The sequence below is a fragment of the Rhodnius prolixus genome, unplaced genomic scaffold, assembly GCF_049639745.1.
Source record: "Rhodnius prolixus isolate KJV_2025 unplaced genomic scaffold, Rpr scaffold_19, whole genome shotgun sequence".
NCBI lineage: Eukaryota > Metazoa > Arthropoda > Insecta > Hemiptera > Reduviidae > Rhodnius > Rhodnius prolixus.
In genome coordinates, this window is record NW_027411584.1 from 3,255,895 (window position 1) to 3,274,813 (window position 18,919).

An 18,919-nucleotide genomic window follows, 5' to 3' on the forward strand; every position below is an offset into this window, starting at 1 on the left:
CCAATTGTAGAGAATAGTTAGCTCTATAACTGGAATGAATTGCAATGTTTTAGTGATAACAGGTAAAGAGATATAGAAGGGTAAAATTTGGTGGTTTTCAATTTGCTTCAAATTTCAAATCTGTATTTCTCTCTTTCTATTGATCAGAATTCAATCATTTCTTTACCTAATTGTAGAGAATAGTTAGCTCTATAACTGGAATGAATCGCAATGTTTTAGTGATAACAGGTAATTAGATATAGAGGGGTAAAATTTGGTGGTTTTCAATTTGCTTCAAATTTCAAATCTGTATATCTCTCTTTCTGTTGATCAGAATTCAAAATGATTTCTTTACCCAATTGTAGAGAATAGTTAGCTTTATAACTGGAATGAATCGCAATGTTTTAGTGATAACAGGTAATGAGATATAGAAGGGTAAAATTTGGTGGTTTTCAATTTGCTTCAAATTTCAAATTTGTATATCTCTCTTTCTGTTGATCAGAATTCAATGATTTCTTTACCCAATTGTAGAGAATAGTTAGCTTTATAACTGGTATAAGAAGCAATGTTATAGTGATAACAGGTAATGAGATATAGAAGGATTAAATTTGGTGGTTTTCCATTTGCTTCAAATTTCAGATCTGTATATCTCTCTTTCTGTTGATCAGAATTCAATGATTTCTTTACCCAATTGTAGAGAATAGTTAGCTCTATAACTGGAATGAATCGGAATGTTTTAGTGATAACAGGTAATGAGATATAGAAGGATGAAATTTGGTGGTTTTCAATTTGCTTCAAATTTTAAACCTTTATATCTCTCTTTCTTTTGATCAGAATTCAATGATTTCTTTACCCAATTGTAGAGAATAGTTAGCTTTATAACTGGTATAAATAGCACTGTTTTAGTGATAACAGGTAATGAAATATAGAAGGATTAAATTTGGTGGTTTTCAATTTGCTTCAAATTTCAAACCTTTATATCTCCCTTTCTATAGATCAGAATTCAATGATTTCTTTACCCAATTGTAGAGAATAGTTAGCTCTATAACTGGAATGAATCGCAATGTTTTAGTGATAACAGGTAATGAGATATAGAAGGATGAATTTTGGTGGTTTTCAATTTGCTTCAAATTTTAAACCTTTATATCTCTCTTTCTTTTGATCAGAATTCAATGATTTCTTTACCCAATTGTAGAGAATAGTTAGCTTTATAACTGGTATAAATAGCACTGTTTTAGTGATAACAGGTAATGAAATATAGAAGGATTAAATTTGGTTGTTTTCAATTTGCTTCAAATATCAAACCTTTATATCTCCCTTTCTATAGATCAGAATTCAATGATTTCTTTACCCAATTGTAGAGAATAGTTAGCTCTATAACTGGAATGAATTGCAATGTTTTAGTGATAACAGATAATGAGATATAGAAGGTTTAAATTTAGTGGTTTTTAATTTGTTTCAAATTTCCAACCTTTATATCTCTCTTTCTGTTGATCAGAATTCAATGATTTCTTTACCCAATTGTAGAGAATAGTTAGCTCTATAACTGGAATGAATCGCAATGTTTTAGTGATAACAGGTAATGAGATATAGAAGGATTAAATTTGGTGGTTTTCCATTTGCTTCAAATTTCAGATCTGTATATCTCTCTTTCTGTTGATCAGAATTCAATGATTTCTTTACCCAATTGTAGAGAATAGTTAGCTCTATAACTGGAATGAATCGGAATGTTTTAGTGATAACAGGTAATGAGATATAGAAGGATGAAATTTGGTGGTTTTCAATTTGCTTCAAATTTTAAACCTTTATATCTCTCTTTCTTTTGATCAGAATTCAATGATTTCTTTACCCAATTGTAGAGAATAGTTAGCTTTATTACTGGTATAAATAGCACTGTTTTAGTGATAACAGGTAATGAAATATAGAAGGATTAAATTTGGTTGTTTTCAATTTGCTTCAAATATCAAACCTTTATATCTCCCTTTCTATAGATCAGAATTCAATGATTTCTTTACCCAATTGTAGAGAATAGTTAGCTCTATAACTGGAATGAATTGCAATGTTTTAGTGATAACAGATAATGAGATATAGAAGGTTTAAATTTAGTGGTTTTTAATTTGTTTCAAATTTCCAACCTTTATATCTCTCTTTCTGTTGATCAGAATTCAATGATTTCTTTACCCAATTGTAGAGAATAGTTAGCTTTATTACTGGTATAAATAGCACTGTTTTAGTGATAACAGGTAATGAAATATAGAAGGATTAAATTTGGTTGTTTTCAATTTGCTTCAAATATCAAACCTTTATATCTCCCTTTCTATAGATCAGAATTCAATGATTTCTTTACCCAATTGTAGAGAATAGTTAGCTCTATAACTGGAATGAATTGCAATGTTTTAGTGATAACAGATAATGAGATATAGAAGGTTTAAATTTAGTGGTTTTTAATTTGTTTCAAATTTCCAACCTTTATATCTCTCTTTCTGTTGATCAGAATTCAATGATTTCTTTACCCAATTGTAGAGAATAGTTAGCTTTATTACTGGTATAAATAGCACTGTTTTAGTGATAACAGGTAATGAAATATAGAAGGATTAAATTTGGTTGTTTTCAATTTGCTTCAAATATCAAACCTTTATATCTCCCTTTCTATAGATCAGAATTCAATGATTTCTTTACCCAATTGTAGAGAATAGTTAGCTCTATAACTGGAATGAATTGCAATGTTTTAGTGATAACAGATAATGAGATATAAAAGGTTTAAATTTAGTGGTTTTCAATTTGCTTCAAATTTCAAACCTTTATATCTCCCTTTCTATAGATCAGAATTCAATGATTTCTTTACCCAATTGTAGAGAATAGTTAGCTCTATAACTGGAATGAATTGCAATGTTTTAGTGATAACAGGTAATGAGATATAGAAGGATTAAATTTGGTGGTTTTCAATTTGCTTCAAATTTCAAACCTTGATGTCTTTCTTTCTGTTGATCAGAATTCAATGATTTCTTTACCCATTTGTAGAGAATAGTTAGCTTTATAACTGGTATAAGAAGCAATGTTATAGTGATAACAGGTAATGAGATATAGAAGGATTAAATTTGGTGGTTTTCCATTTGCTTCAAATTTCCAACCTTTATATCTCTCTTTCTGTTGATCAGAATTCAATGACTTCTTTACCCAATTGTAGAGAATAGTTAGCTCTATAACTTGAATGAATCGCAATGTTTTACTGATAACAGGGAATGAGATATAGAAGGATTAAATTTGGTGGTTTTCAATTTGCTTCAAATTTCAAACCTTGATGTCTTTCTTTCTGTTGATCAGAATTCAATGATTTCTTTACCCAATTGTAGAGAATAGTTAGCTCTATAACTGGAATGAATTGCAATGTTTTAGTGATAACAGGTAATGAGATATAGAAGGTTTAAATTTGGTGGTTTTCAATTTGCTTCAAATTTCAGATCTGTATATCTCTCTTTCTGTTGATCAGAATTCAATGATTTCTTTACCCATTTGTAGAGAATAGTTAGCTTTATAACTGGTATAAGAAGCAATGTTATAGTGATAACAGGTAATGAGATATAGAAGGTTTAAATTTGGTGGTTTTCAATTTGCTTCAAATTTCAAACCTTGATGTCTTTCTTTCTGTTGATCAGAATTCAATGATTTCTTTACCCATTTGTAGAGAATAGTTAGCTTTATAACTGGTATAAGAAGCAATGTTATAGTGATAACAGGTAATGAAATATAGAAGGTTTAAATTTGGTGGTTTTCAATTTGCTTCAAATTTCAAACCTTGATGTCTTTCTTTCTGTTGATCAGAATTCAATGATTTCTTTACCCATTTGTAGAGAATAGTTAGCTTTATAACTGGTATAAGAAGCAATGTTATAGTGATAACAGGTAATGAAATATAGAAGGTGTAAATTTGGTGGTTTTCAATTTGCTTCAAATTTCAGATCTGTATATCTCTCTTTCTGTTGATCAGAATTCAATGATTTCTTTACCCATTTGTAGAGAATAGTTAGCTTTATAACTGGTATAAGAAGCAATGTTATAGTGATAACAGGTAATGAAATATAGAAGGTTTAAATTTGGTGGTTTTCAATTTGCTTCAAATTTCAAACCTTGATGTCTTTCTTTCTGTTGATCAGAATTCAATGATTTCTTTACCCATTTGTAGAGAATAGTTAGCTTTATAACTGGTATAAGAAGCAATGTTATAGTGATAACTGGTAATGAGATATAGAAGGATTAAATTTGGTGGTTTTCCATTTGCTTCAAATTTCAGATCTGTATATCTCTCTTTCTGTTGATCAGAATTCAATGATTTCTTTACCCAATTGTAGAGAATAGTTAGCTCTATAACTGGAATGAATCGCAATGTTTTAGTGATAACAGGTAATGAGATATAGAAGGATTAAATTTGGTGGTTTTCAATTTGCTTCAAATTTTAAACCTTTATATCTCTCTTTTTTTTGATCAGAATTCAATGATTTCTTTACCCAATTGTAGAGAATAGTTAGCTTTATAACTGGTATAAATAGCACTGTTTTAGTGATAACAGGTAATGAAATATAGAAGGATTAAATTTGGTGGTTTTCAATTTGCTTCAAATTTCAAACCTTTATATCTCCCTTTCTATAGATCAGAATTCAATGATTTCTTTACCCAATTGTAGAGAATAGTTAGCTCTATAACTGGAATGAATTGCAATGTTTTAGTGATAACAGGTAATGAGATACAGAAGGTTTAAATTTGGTGGTTTTCAATTTCCTTCAAATTTCAAACCTTTATATCTCTCTTTCTGTTGATCAGAATTCAATGATTTCTTTACCCAATTGTAGAGAATAGTTAGCTCTATAACTGGAATGAATCGCAATGTTTTAGTGATAACAGGTAATGAGATATAGAAGGTTTAAATTTAGTGGTTTTTAATTTGCTTCAAATTTCCAACCTTTATATCTCTCTTTCTGTTGATCAGAATTCAATGACTTCTTTACCCAATTGTAGAGAATAGTTAGCTCTATAACTTGAATGAATCGCAATGTTTTAGTGATAACAGGTAATGAAATATAGAAGGATTAAATTTGGTGGTTTTCAATTTGCTTCAAATATCAAACCTTTATATCTCCCTTTCTATAGATCAGAATTCAATGATTTCTTTACCCAATTGTAGAGAATAGTTAGCTTTATTACTGGTATAAATAGCACTGTTTTAGTGATAACAGGTAATGAAATATAGAAGGATTAAATTTGGTTGTTTTCAATTTGCTTCAAATATCAAACCTTTATATCTCCCTTTCTATAGATCAGAATTCAATGATTTCTTTACCCAATTGTAGAGAATAGTTAGCTCTATAACTGGAATGAATTGCAATGTTTTAGTGATAACAGGTAAAGAGATATAGAAGGGTAAAATTTGGTGGTTTTCAATTTGCTTCAAATTTCAAATCTGTATTTCTCTCTTTCTATTGATCAGAATTCAATCATTTCTTTACCTAATTGTAGAGAATAGTTAGCTCTATAACTGGAATGAATCGCAATGTTTTAGTGATAACAGGTAATTAGATATAGAGGGGTAAAATTTGGTGGTTTTCAATTTGCTTCAAATTTCAAATCTGTATATCTCTCTTTCTGTTGATCAGAATTCAAAATGATTTCTTTACCCAATTGTAGAGAATAGTTAGCTTTATAACTGGAATGAATCGCAATGTTTTAGTGATAACAGGTAATGAGATATAGAAGGGTAAAATTTGGTGGTTTTCAATTTGCTTCAAATTTCAAATTTGTATATCTCTCTTTCTGTTGATCAGAATTCAATAATTTCTTTACCCAATTGTAGAGAATAGTTAGCTTTATAACTGGTATAAGAAGCAATGTTATAGTGATAACAGGTAATGAGATATAGAAGGATTAAATTTGGTGGTTTTCCATTTGCTTCAAATTTCAGATCTGTATATCTCTCTTTCTGTTGATCAGAATTCAATGATTTCTTTACCCAATTGTAGAGAATAGTTAGCTCTATAACTGGAATGAATCGGAATGTTTTAGTGATAACAGGTAATGAGATATAGAAGGATGAAATTTGGTGGTTTTCAATTTGCTTCAAATTTTAAACCTTTATATCTCTCTTTCTTTTGATCAGAATTCAATGATTTCTTTACCCAATTGTAGAGAATAGTTAGCTTTATAACTGGTATAAATAGCACTGTTTTAGTGATAACAGGTAATGAAATATAGAAGGATTAAATTTGGTGGTTTTCAATTTGCTTCAAATTTCAAACCTTTATATCTCCCTTTCTATAGATCAGAATTCAATGATTTCTTTACCCAATTGTAGAGAATAGTTAGCTCTATAACTGGAATGAATCGCAATGTTTTAGTGATAACAGGTAATGAGATATAGAAGGATGAATTTTGGTGGTTTTCAATTTGCTTCAAATTTTAAACCTTTATATCTCTCTTTCTTTTGATCAGAATTCAATGATTTCTTTACCCAATTGTAGAGAATAGTTAGCTTTATAACTGGTATAAATAGCACTGTTTTAGTGATAACAGGTAATGAAATATAGAAGGATTAAATTTGGTTGTTTTCAATTTGCTTCAAATATCAAACCTTTATATCTCCCTTTCTATAGATCAGAATTCAATGATTTCTTTACCCAATTGTAGAGAATAGTTAGCTCTATAACTGGAATGAATTGCAATGTTTTAGTGATAACAGATAATGAGATATAGAAGGTTTAAATTTAGTGGTTTTTAATTTGTTTCAAATTTCCAACCTTTATATCTCTCTTTCTGTTGATCAGAATTCAATGATTTCTTTACCCAATTGTAGAGAATAGTTAGCTCTATAACTGGAATGAATCGCACTGTTTTAGTGATAACAGGTAATGAGATATAGAAGGATTAAATTTGGTGGTTTTCCATTTGCTTCAAATTTCAGATCTGTATATCTCTCTTTCTGTTGATCAGAATTCAATGATTTCTTTACCCAATTGTAGAGAATAGTTAGCTCTATAACTGGAATGAATCGGAATGTTTTAGTGATAACAGGTAATGAGATATAGAAGGATGAAATTTGGTGGTTTTCAATTTGCTTCAAATTTTAAACCTTTATATCTCTCTTTCTTTTGATCAGAATTCAATGATTTCTTTACCCAATTGTAGAGAATAGTTAGCTTTATTACTGGTATAAATAGCACTGTTTTAGTGATAACAGGTAATGAAATATAGAAGGATTAAATTTGGTTGTTTTCAATTTGCTTCAAATATCAAACCTTTATATCTCCCTTTCTATAGATCAGAATTCAATGATTTCTTTACCCAATTGTAGAGAATAGTTAGCTCTATAACTGGAATGAATTGCAATGTTTTAGTGATAACAGATAATGAGATATAGAAGGTTTAAATTTAGTGGTTTTTAATTTGTTTCAAATTTCCAACCTTTATATCTCTCTTTCTGTTGATCAGAATTCAATGATTTCTTTACCCAATTGTAGAGAATAGTTATCTTTATTACTGGTATAAATAGCACTGTTTTAGTGATAACAGGTAATGAAATATAGAAGGATTAAATTTGGTTGTTTTCAATTTGCTTCAAATATCAAACCTTTATATCTCCCTTTCTATAGATCAGAATTCAATGATTTCTTTACCCAATTGTAGAGAATAGTTAGCTCTATAACTGGAATGAATTGCAATGTTTTAGTGATAACAGATAATGAGATATAGAAGGTTTAAATTTAGTGGTTTTTAATTTGTTTCAAATTTCCAACCTTTATATCTCTCTTTCTGTTGATCAGAATTCAATGATTTCTTTACCCAATTGTAGAGAATAGTTAGCTTTATTACTGGTATAAATAGCACTGTTTTAGTGATAACAGGTAATGAAATATAGAAGGATTAAATTTGGTTGTTTTCAATTTGCTTCAAATATCAAACCTTTATATCTCCCTTTCTATAGATCAGAATTCAATGATTTCTTTACCCAATTGTAGAGAATAGTTAGCTCTATAACTGGAATGAATTGCAATGTTTTAGTGATAACAGATAATGAGATATAGAAGGTTTAAATTTAGTGGTTTTTAATTTGTTTCAAATTTCCAACCTTTATATCTCTCTTTCTGTTGATCAGAATTCAATGATTTCTTTACCCAATTGTAGAGAATAGTTAGCTTTATTACTGGTATAAATAGCACTTTTTTAGTGATAACAGGTAATGAAATATAGAAGGATTAAATTTGGTTGTTTTCAATTTGCTTCAAATATCAAACCTTTATATCTCCCTTTCTATAGATCAGAATTCAATGATTTCTTTACCCAATTGTAGAGAATAGTTAGCTCTATAACTGGAATGAATTGCAATGTTTTAGTGATAACAGATAATGAGATATAGAAGGATGAAATTTGGTGGTTTTCAATTTGCTTCAAATTTTAAACCTTTATATCTCTCTTTCTTTTGATCAGAATTCAATGATTTCTTTACCCAATTGTAGAGAATAGTTAGCTCTATAACTGGAATGAATTGCAATGTTTTAGTGATAACAGATAATGAGATATAGAAGGATGAAATTTGGTTGTTTTCAATTTGCTTCAAATATCAAACCTTTATATCTCCCTTTCTATAGATCAGAATTCAATGATTTCTTTACCCAATTGTAGAGAATAGTTAGCTCTATAACTGGAATGAATTGCAATGTTTTAGTGATAACAGATAATGAGATATAGAAGGTTTAAATTTAGTGGTTTTTAATTTGTTTCAAATTTCCAACCTTTATATCTCTCTTTCTGTTGATCAGAATTCAATGATTTCTTTACCCAATTGTAGAGAATAGTTAGCTTTATTACTGGTATAAATAGCACTGTTTTAGTGATAACAGGTAATGAAATATAGAAGGATTAAATTTGGTTGTTTTCAATTTGCTTCAAATATCAAACCTTTATATCTCCCTTTCTATAGATCAGAATTCAATGATTTCTTTACCCAATTGTAGAGAATAGTTAGCTCTATAACTGGAATGAATCGGAATGTTTTAGTGATAACAGGTAATGAGATATAGAAGGATGAAATTTGGTGGTTTTCAATTTGCTTCAAATTTTAAACCTTTATATCTCTCTTTCTTTTGATCAGAATTCAATGATTTCTTTACCCAATTGTAGAGAATAGTTAGCTTTATTACTGGTATAAATAGCACTGTTTTAGTGATAACAGGTAATGAAATATAGAAGGATTAAATTTGGTTGTTTTCAATTTGCTTCAAATATCAAACCTTTATATCTCCCTTTCTATAGATCAGAATTCAATGATTTCTTTACCCAATTGTAGAGAATAGTTAGCTCTATAACTGGAATGAATTGCAATGTTTTAGTGATAACAGATAATGAGATATAGAAGGATGAAATTTGGTGGTTTTCAATTTGCTTCAAATTTTAAACCTTTATATCTCTCTTTCTTTTGATCAGAATTCAATGATTTCTTTACCCAATTGTAGAGAATAGTTAGCTCTATAACTGGAATGAATTGCAATGTTTTAGTGATAACAGATAATGAGATATAGAAGGATGAAATTTGGTTGTTTTCAATTTGCTTCAAATATCAAACCTTTATATCTCCCTTTCTATAGATCAGAATTCAATGATTTCTTTACCCAATTGTAGAGAATAGTTAGCTCTATAACTGGAATGAATTGCAATGTTTTAGTGATAACAGATAATGAGATATAGAAGGTTTTAATTTAGTGGTTTTTAATTTGTTTCAAATTTCCAACCTTTATATCTCTCTTTCTGTTGATCAGAATTCAATGATTTCTTTACCCAATTGTAGAGAATAGTTAGCTTTATTACTGGTATAAATAGCACTGTTTTAGTGATAACAGGTAATGAAATATAGAAGGATTAAATTTGGTTGTTTTCAATTTGCTTCAAATATCAAACCTTTATATCTCCCTTTCTATAGATCAGAATTCAATGATTTCTTTACCCAATTGTAGAGAATAGTTAGCTCTATAACTGGAATGAATCGGAATGTTTTAGTGATAACAGGTAATGAGATATAGAAGGATGAAATTTGGTGGTTTTCAATTTGCTTCAAATTTTAAACCTTTATATCTCTCTTTCTTTTGATCAGAATTCAATGATTTCTTTACCCAATTGTAGAGAATAGTTAGCTTTATTACTGGTATAAATAGCACTGTTTTAGTGATAACAGGTAATGAAATATAGAAGGATTAAATTTGGTTGTTTTCAATTTGCTTCAAATATCAAACCTTTATATCTCCCTTTCTATAGATCAGAATTCAATGATTTCTTTACCCAATTGTAGAGAATAGTTAGCTCTATAACTGGAATGAATTGCAATGTTTTAGTGATAACAGATAATGAGATATAGAAGGTTTAAATTTAGTGGTTTTTAATTTGTTTCAAATTTCCAACCTTTATATCTCTCTTTCTGTTGATCAGAATTCAATGATTTCTTTACCCAATTGTAGAGAATAGTTAGCTTTATTACTGGTATAAATAGCACTGTTTTAGTGATAACAGGTAATGAAATATAGAAGGATTAAATTTGGTTGTTTTCAATTTGCTTCAAATATCAAACCTTTATATCTCCCTTTCTATAGATCAGAATTCAATGATTTCTTTACCCAATTGTAGAGAATAGTTAGCTCTATAACTGGAATGAATTGCAATGTTTTAGTGATAACAGATAATGAGATATAGAAGGTTTAAATTTAGTGGTTTTTAATTTGTTTCAAATTTCCAACCTTTATATCTCTCTTTCTGTTGATCAGAATTCAATGATTTCTTTACCCAATTGTAGAGAATAGTTAGCTTTATTACTGGTATAAATAGCACTTTTTTAGTGATAACAGGTAATGAAATATAGAAGGATTAAATTTGGTTGTTTTCAATTTGCTTCAAATATCAAACCTTTATATCTCCCTTTCTATAGATCAGAATTCAATGATTTCTTTACCCAATTGTAGAGAATAGTTAGCTCTATAACTGGAATGAATTGCAATGTTTTAGTGATAACAGATAATGAGATATAGAAGGTTTAAATTTAGTGGTTTTCAATTTGCTTCAAATTTCAAATCTGTATATCTCTCTTTCTGTTGATCAGAATTCAATGATTTCTTTACCCAATTGTAGAGAATAGTTAGCTCTATAACTGGAATGAATGGCAGTGTTTTAGTGATGAGATACAGAAGGTTAATCATGAAATCAACCATATGGCTTTATGGAGAGAAGTTTGCTATGTTTAAGTTAGGCCTTATTTAATCTGTTGTTAATAATCTTTATCTCATTTCGATTTCGATTGGGAGAAGTGATCGGTGCTTTATTGTGAAATCAATAAGTACTATTCTACTCTTAAAGCTATTTAAGGGAAGTATTGTTTTTGTGCGAATTTTGTGTTTTATTTTCTCTCTCTTTTTAGGAAGAAGTATTGTAATCTCATTATAATTTTCTTACTCTAAATTCTAAAAAATATGAATGAAAATTAATGCATCAAAATTATTTAAATAAGATCAATGAAGTATGAATGAAATATTTGGTACTTGTTGATTTGTGTACCTTTTGGCGTTTAATCATCCCTTATACTTAACTTTTTAAACTGTAACTTTTTGTTAAGGTGTTCCCTACGAAGTGATCAATTTATAATATCGATCTCATAGAGTATTGAAGTCAATTGTTCTTATAATACAATTATAAATTTCAGAAAATTAGGTAAAGAAAGTCGTTGAGTGTTTTACTCCAAATTTTCCTGAATTTTCTACCTTAAAATGGCTGCCAAAACTAAAACATAGTTATTTATTATTTATTTATTTATTTTTGACAATTTAAAAAAAAAATTAAATAGTACGCACGGTGTATAATTAAACTTGACCGAATTATTTTAGGTCGGTTAGTAGTGGGTGACCTCATTGATAACGGAAATTGGGTTTTTATTCCATTTTTATGTCAATGACAAGTTTTTCCATTTCCATGGAAAATTGATATAGTATATAATAAATAAAAACTATAGTTATCGGCTACCATGTAATTAGTATAAATTTATTTAAATATTAGTTCAGTTCCAAAATATTACGACATCTTAAGGTTGCGTACTTTAGTCGTAAATATGTTGGAAATTTGATTTCCTTACTTTGCTGGTAACCGGAAGTGTTGCGATCGTTCGATATATTGTCGATGTCGAGTTTTTTTTTTTACAGGAAATATTCATTGTGAAATTAACTGTGTTGGAAAAAGTAGTTTTTAGAGATTTCCTCCTCTTATAAACACACTCAGAGAGAGGGAGCTCTAAAATTGAAAACTGAAGGAAGCTTAAACTTTATTCGATTTGATTTTACCTGTTTCCGGTCCGGAATAGGTCCAAGACACATTTACACAGACTTGAACAAATTTTATTTGTGTACTTGCATGGGGCCTGATTGTAATTTAACAATGTACAACTTTTCGGGATTCTCTTGAAAATTGACTCCAACGGTTTTGCTCCGATGTAACAGTATCTTACGCGAATATTCGATTAGAGGCAATTCTGGGAGACGGCGTGTGAGTTCCCTTTAAAGTGCCGTCTTAGGTCAAATTTTAGTTTAATCACTTGTATTTTAATAAAGGAAGGACCCCTCGGTAGCCGAGCGGTTAAGATACTGGACCCGCAAAGCTAATGTGTATTGCTGGTTTAGTGGGTTCGATTCCCTGCCTCTAGGTGTTGGATTTTATTTAATGATAAATAAAAGAAATTTATTGTAAAGTATGTTTGTTAGGCGCCTCCGTCCACGACACCTAATTTGGTAATTGGACGTAATCCCCGCCTGAAAAAATAGGCAATTACGTTACTCTATTAATAAAGGAAATGATATATTTGAAATTCCGAGTTAGCACCAAAACGCACAACCGGAAGTAGCACGTTCTGATTGGTTATATCCACTATTTTCAAATTTCTTCGGAAGTAGTTCCCCCACGATTTTCTCCTATCTGCAAGATCTAAAACTTTTATTGCAATTTTCTTTTTAGGGAAATTAGTCCTATGGGAGGAGTCACCACCTATGTCATGCTTCCTTCCCCACCCAAAAAACATCATTCCCAGATGTTCACAGGATGACTCCCTGTGCCCATGGAGAGGTGTGAGATTAAGGATTACCTCTCTCATCTGTGAAAGTGACGTCTTCTTACCGTCTCTGTTGTCCTGTCTCTGTTCGCGGGTGGGGGTTGGAACACCACCAGGAAGTACAGTTCGGATTTGGCCACAATGATTTTAGATGGCTTGATAATAAGAAGATTTCTTGATAAAAGAAATCTTTTATATAACTTCATCTGTGTTAGAGTTTATTTACTACCTGCTCAGTTTTGTAATACTAATTAAATTAAATTTATTGAATCCATAAAACACTTCTGCATCGTTTTAAAATCGCAGCTTTGAGGAAAACCTCAGAAATTAACTATAGAAAATAGATAAGTGGGAGTTAGAAAAAAAAGAAAAAAAAAAGACAAGATTATTAATGTTTGTTATCTTTCACAGCAATACTTGGGATTCTGCCATCGTGAAATGGGTTCAGAATTTGCATTTTAAAGACATTCCTAACTCATATCATAATCAAAGAGTTGCAACATACAGCCTAATGAGGTTTTATGGTAGTTCCTGCCACCCACTCCTTTCTGAATGCACCGAGACAATGTTTATGATGATTGTTGCATTGATTGTCTCCTAAGAAAACAAAAGCTAGCTGTCAGGGGGAAAGAAATACGTGTTTTTTTTAATTTCGCTGTGATTGCGGCTGTAATAATTTATTTTTAATGATTTGCAATAAAAATATATTGATAATAATTATTGTATTAACGTGATACAGTAATAATAAGCTACAACATCAACAACAATAATAATAATAGTAATAATAATAATAACAGTCATAATAATAATAATAGTAATAATAAAGGCGCCACGGTAGCCGAGCGGTTAAGATACTAGACCCGCAAAGCTAAGATGTATTGTTGGTTTAGTGGGTTCGATTCCCGGTCCCTGGGCCTTGAATTTTATTTAATAGTTAATTAAAGAAATTTACAGTAAAGTATGTTTGTTAGTCGCCTCCGTCCACGACACCTAATTGGTAGTTGCACGTTAAGCCCCGCCTGAAAAAATAGGCAATTACTTACTTAATAGTAATAATAATAATATAATAATTGAGATTAGCTATGCGATTAGCGTATTGAATTCCCACGCGGAGGGCCCGGGTTCGAATTCAGCTGTTGACCCTTAGATTTTCTCTTCATAGGAGCTTCTTACAGACAGCACTGTCCGGACTCTAAAGAGAGAACACTGTCCGGAGGCCGGCAGTGCACTGTAAAAAGCTCCGGGTGCCAATAATCTTAGATGTTGACGCGCCTAAAAATCATTAAAATAATAAATAAAGAATAATAATAAAACTCTTGCATTTGTTCAAAAAGCATTTCCCACGTGATATCTGTCTCAAGCTTTTATAGTTCCTTTAGGGCATTATCTCCCAAGTAAGAAATCTGGACATCGTATTCCCTTTGCTACCCGAAATCTCCATTAAAGTCAAAACTTTTCCTAAAGAAAAAACTGATTCAAAACGTCCTTAATGAGTTAGTTAGAACACTTCTTGGTTGTACTTCCGGTATAGGGTATGTTGATCTCTAACTTTTAGTTGGGGATCCCTGGGGAGTTCTCGTGCGTGAATATGAAATTGTGTGAGTGTACACATCTTTCCATTTGGAATTTGTAAAATAGTTAAGAAAATCGGAAGTGGTATCCCTTCTCCCTCTTTCCAATTTCCCAGTTCCCACCCTTGCCCTTGGCCGAAGAATGTAGAAAAAAAGGAAAATGGAATAGTAGTGTAGCTTAAAAGGACAGATAATATAGTGGAGGCAATGCGGCGGACATGTGATCACGGTCCCTCTAGATCGATATTACACCCGGTTAACAAATGGATCTGTCTTGTAACCGCACTCCGCGCCATTATTGCAGCCACCAGAAGAATGGCGTCTCCCCGGAGAGAGCTAGAGTATCCGTGTGCGACAGCACGGTTGGAAGGGCAGCCTCCCGAGTAAAATGGGCCCCACTTATCTCCTCCTGGCAAATCTAAATTACAATTAACTCACCCCCTTTGCCTAGGCTTTGATTATTTATTTCCTGCCTAAATTAGATTATTAAGACAATTTAAACAATAATTAAATGTATTATTCAATTTAGAAACTGCTTGGCTGACTTAATCTATTATCTATTTTGATAAAGCAGTTAATTAACGTGTTTTTTCGTGTAAGTTTGTTAGTTCTGCAGAATTACACAAACCTCTATCTAGATCTAATACGGCATCAAACTTAATCAGAGGGTACTACATTCGCGTTTCCGGTTGAAACAGATTTTTATTTAATTTGTTGTAGTGGTAATACTTCCGACTGTGCTGATTACGTGATTAAATTTTCTTGAAATCTACAATTCCTGGAAATTGTAATTGTTCCTGGAAAAGGAAATAGGAGGTGTGGCTATTAAATAACGAGACTATTGCTGTAAAACATTTTATTTTAAATTTATACAATATTTAGTTATTATCACCTTCAATATACACCACTCCCCTATCCCTACAACGCTCCATGCGGATTTACCATTGTTCGGAAACAGTGCTGGAAGTCTTTTTCTGTGAGCTCCTGCATGACACGTGCCGCTTTTTCTTTCACAGCTTCAAAACGGACTGAAATCGTGTTCTGTTTAATGCAGATTTGACTTTGGGGAACAGATAAAAGTCAGGATGGGGCCAGGTCAGGCGAATAAGGCGGATGGCCTAAAACTGGGATGTTGTACTTGGCTAGAAACGTCTTGACAGTTCAATGCAGTGTGAGCCGGGGCGCGTTGTCTTGATGGAGAACCCCGTGACTTGTTCTTCCACAAATCGGGGCGTTTCTTTTCTTTACTCTTAACACGGAGTTCAGCAAGCACCTCACGGTAGTAATGTTGATTAATTATAATCGAAATTTTCATCCGTTTTGGACGTGGAAGGGCGACCCGGGCGGTCATCATCTCCGACGTCATCTCGGCCATCTTGGAAACGCTTGAACCACTCAAAAACTCGTGTACGTGATTAACATTCATCGCCATAAACTTCTTTTAATAAAAGATGTAAAAAGGAAGCTGTATTTGTTTTGGCCCGGGACTAAGTCATACAGCCGGAAACCTCAAGCTACTTAGATGGGTATGAAGGCTAAGATACTGAAGGTGGTAAGAATCTCGCAACAAAACCGCTTCTCGAGTCTTGTTTGATTGTTGTTCTTGTTGTTGTTGAGAGCGTCAAAGTAGGTAAAGGAAACTAGTGGCTGCTTTATAAGCGCCTGGAAATGCTGACCAGTGTTCCATCCGTTTAGGTGTTGGTTACGTCACTTCATGGTCGCCACTACGTGCTGTATTCTGTATTTTATGGTCAACAATGGAGGCCCAAAGTAGAGCATGAAAATTTGATGAATGGCGGAAAACATTGACCTCTCGTTTCTATTGTAAAGAATACCTAATCTTACATTTTTTTTTATTTTTTTTATACATTGCCTACATAACCATAATTGCTTACTTATAACACTAATCTGGGAGGCCGTGATTTTCTGCTGCTAATAAATCAATTTCCTTCCTATGTTATCAACAAAACGTAGTGGTATTTTTTTGGAGAATGGGAGATTTATTTCAATACACAAAGCAGTGGTCTTTGGTTACGTCATTTCCGTGAAAACCGCGCGGCGCTATATTTTTTTCAATATAGTTTCTCTTTTATTACTATATAGAGTTCGTGAACATTGAATTGCTTTTTTTTTTTTAAAAAAAAAAGCGCTGATCGCAGCGTATTTCACAGCTGATTAAAACTTCTTTCCGGTATGCGAACAACACTTTTTCCGTCTTAATTCTTGTTACCTCATTTGCAAGAGCAATTCTTGGAGAAGTCGCCAGTGAGCCTCCTATGAGTTCCTGGTCGCCAAAGTGTGTCCTATGAGTTCCTGTTTTTGCCAAGTGGTGATCGTGCATAATCCTTGAACAGGATTTGACTTTGTCTTAACTTTTTTTAGCCTCAATCCCTTTAGCTTGTAAGCTATTGCATGGTAAAATTCCCAAATGTCGGTCCCCACACAAGAACTAAAGAGAATCTCTTCCTGTTGTGCTAGCCCCTGGAAAAAAATAGAGCAGTTTCCTCCTCTCTCTCTCCCCCCCAGAAGCAAAGAATTCCGAAGTAGTTGCCGCGTATCGTTAGAAATGGCCCCTACTTCCAACGACGGTCATGAAGGAAATTAGGCCTCGCCAGTTCGAAGTGGCTTTTTAAATCCTCTGCTTACCCTAAATATAGTCAGCTTTCCTGAAAAAACAGGCGGTCATTCCCTTTTCAGCTTTCTAAAGACACTTTTAAATTACATATTTCTAGTTTTTATCTTATTCCCTGTCATCCCGTATAACCATAGGATTGTTGGAGGTTCTCAGGATATATTTGTTCGTGATGTTAGGCTGGGAATACCCCCCCCCCCCCACAGGGCCTACAAAATTCATGAAGACGTGAAATTCATCGCTATAAACTAGCAATAACCATCTAAAATAATATGGGCCCGTTTTTTTAATAAATTCATTCATTATACATATACAATGATGGTTTTGGTTTTTCCGACCCGTTGTTGATAGATGATTTTTGGTGAATATCGAGGTGCAGTCTTAAATAAAAACAACTTTTTTGCTTTATACCAACGTTTCGGTAATGTTTACTACCTTCTTCAGGGTCTGTACAAAAGGAATATTACACTAATATAGATAAAATTGAAAAAATAAAAATAAATAAATAAATAAAAATTATTTATACAACATAAAATTAAATAAATAGATAGATATAATAAATATAGCAAGTCTAAATATAAGTACGAGGGTCGTTTGAAAAGTCCGTGCAAAGTCAGAGAGATAGCACCACTGGCGCGTATCGAGGTTATGTTTAGTTAGTAGCATCTCTTGGAAGAACACACACCAAGTTTCAGCCAGATCGGTCTATTTCTTTGTGTTTGGCATTCGTTTGAATCGAGGAAGTCGAGTGATTTTCAAAAAATGGACGAAAAAGAATTTCGTGTATTGATTAAACACTACATTATGAAAGGCAAAACGCCTCAGGAGACTAAATAGAAGCTTGATAAACATTATGGTGACTCTGCACCTTCGATTAGAACAGTTTATAAGTGGTTTCAAAATTTTCGGAGTGGCCATATGGGCACAAGTGACGCTGAACGTTCTGGACGCCCTGTTGAGGTTACTACTCCAGAAATCATTGATAAAATCCATGATATGGTGATGGATGACAGAAGAGTGAAGGTGCGTGAGATTGCTAGTGCTGTGGGCATCTCGAATGAATGGGTACATAATATTTTGCATCAACATTTGGACATGACAAAGCTATATCCGCAAGATGGGTGCCGCGATTGCTCACGCTTGACCAAAAACGAAATCGTGTGAAGTGTTGCAAGGACGGTTTGCAGCTGTTCCAGAAGAATCCGCAGGACTTTAAGCGTCGTTTCGTCACTGTGGATGAAACATGGATACATCACTACACTCCTGAGACCAAAGAACAATCTAAACAATGGGTTACCAAGGGGGGAATCTGCGCCAAAAAAGGCGAAGACCGTTCCTTCGGCCGGAAAGATTATGGCGACTGTCTTTTGGGATTCGCAAGGAATAATCCTCATCGACTATCTGGAAAAGGGTAAAACTATTACAGGTGCATATTATTCATCGTTATTGGACCGTTTGAAAACCGAGCTGCAAGAAAAACGCCCGCGATTGGCCCACAAAAAAGTCCTTTTCCATCACGACAACGCACCAGCTCACACCTCAGCAGTTGTGGTCGCAAAATTAATGGAAATAGGGTTCCAACTCGTTTCACATCCTCCAGACTTGGCTCCCTCGGACTAC

At 32.3% G+C, this 18,919-nt stretch overlaps 1 protein-coding gene across 2 annotated transcripts in view; it reads left to right on the forward strand.

The window, feature by feature from the left end:
* LOC141448354 (putative fatty acyl-CoA reductase CG5065) overlaps nucleotides 1–18,919 on the forward strand; it is a 70,323-nt gene that overhangs the window by 28,144 nt on the left and 23,260 nt on the right. The window lies entirely within an intron of this gene.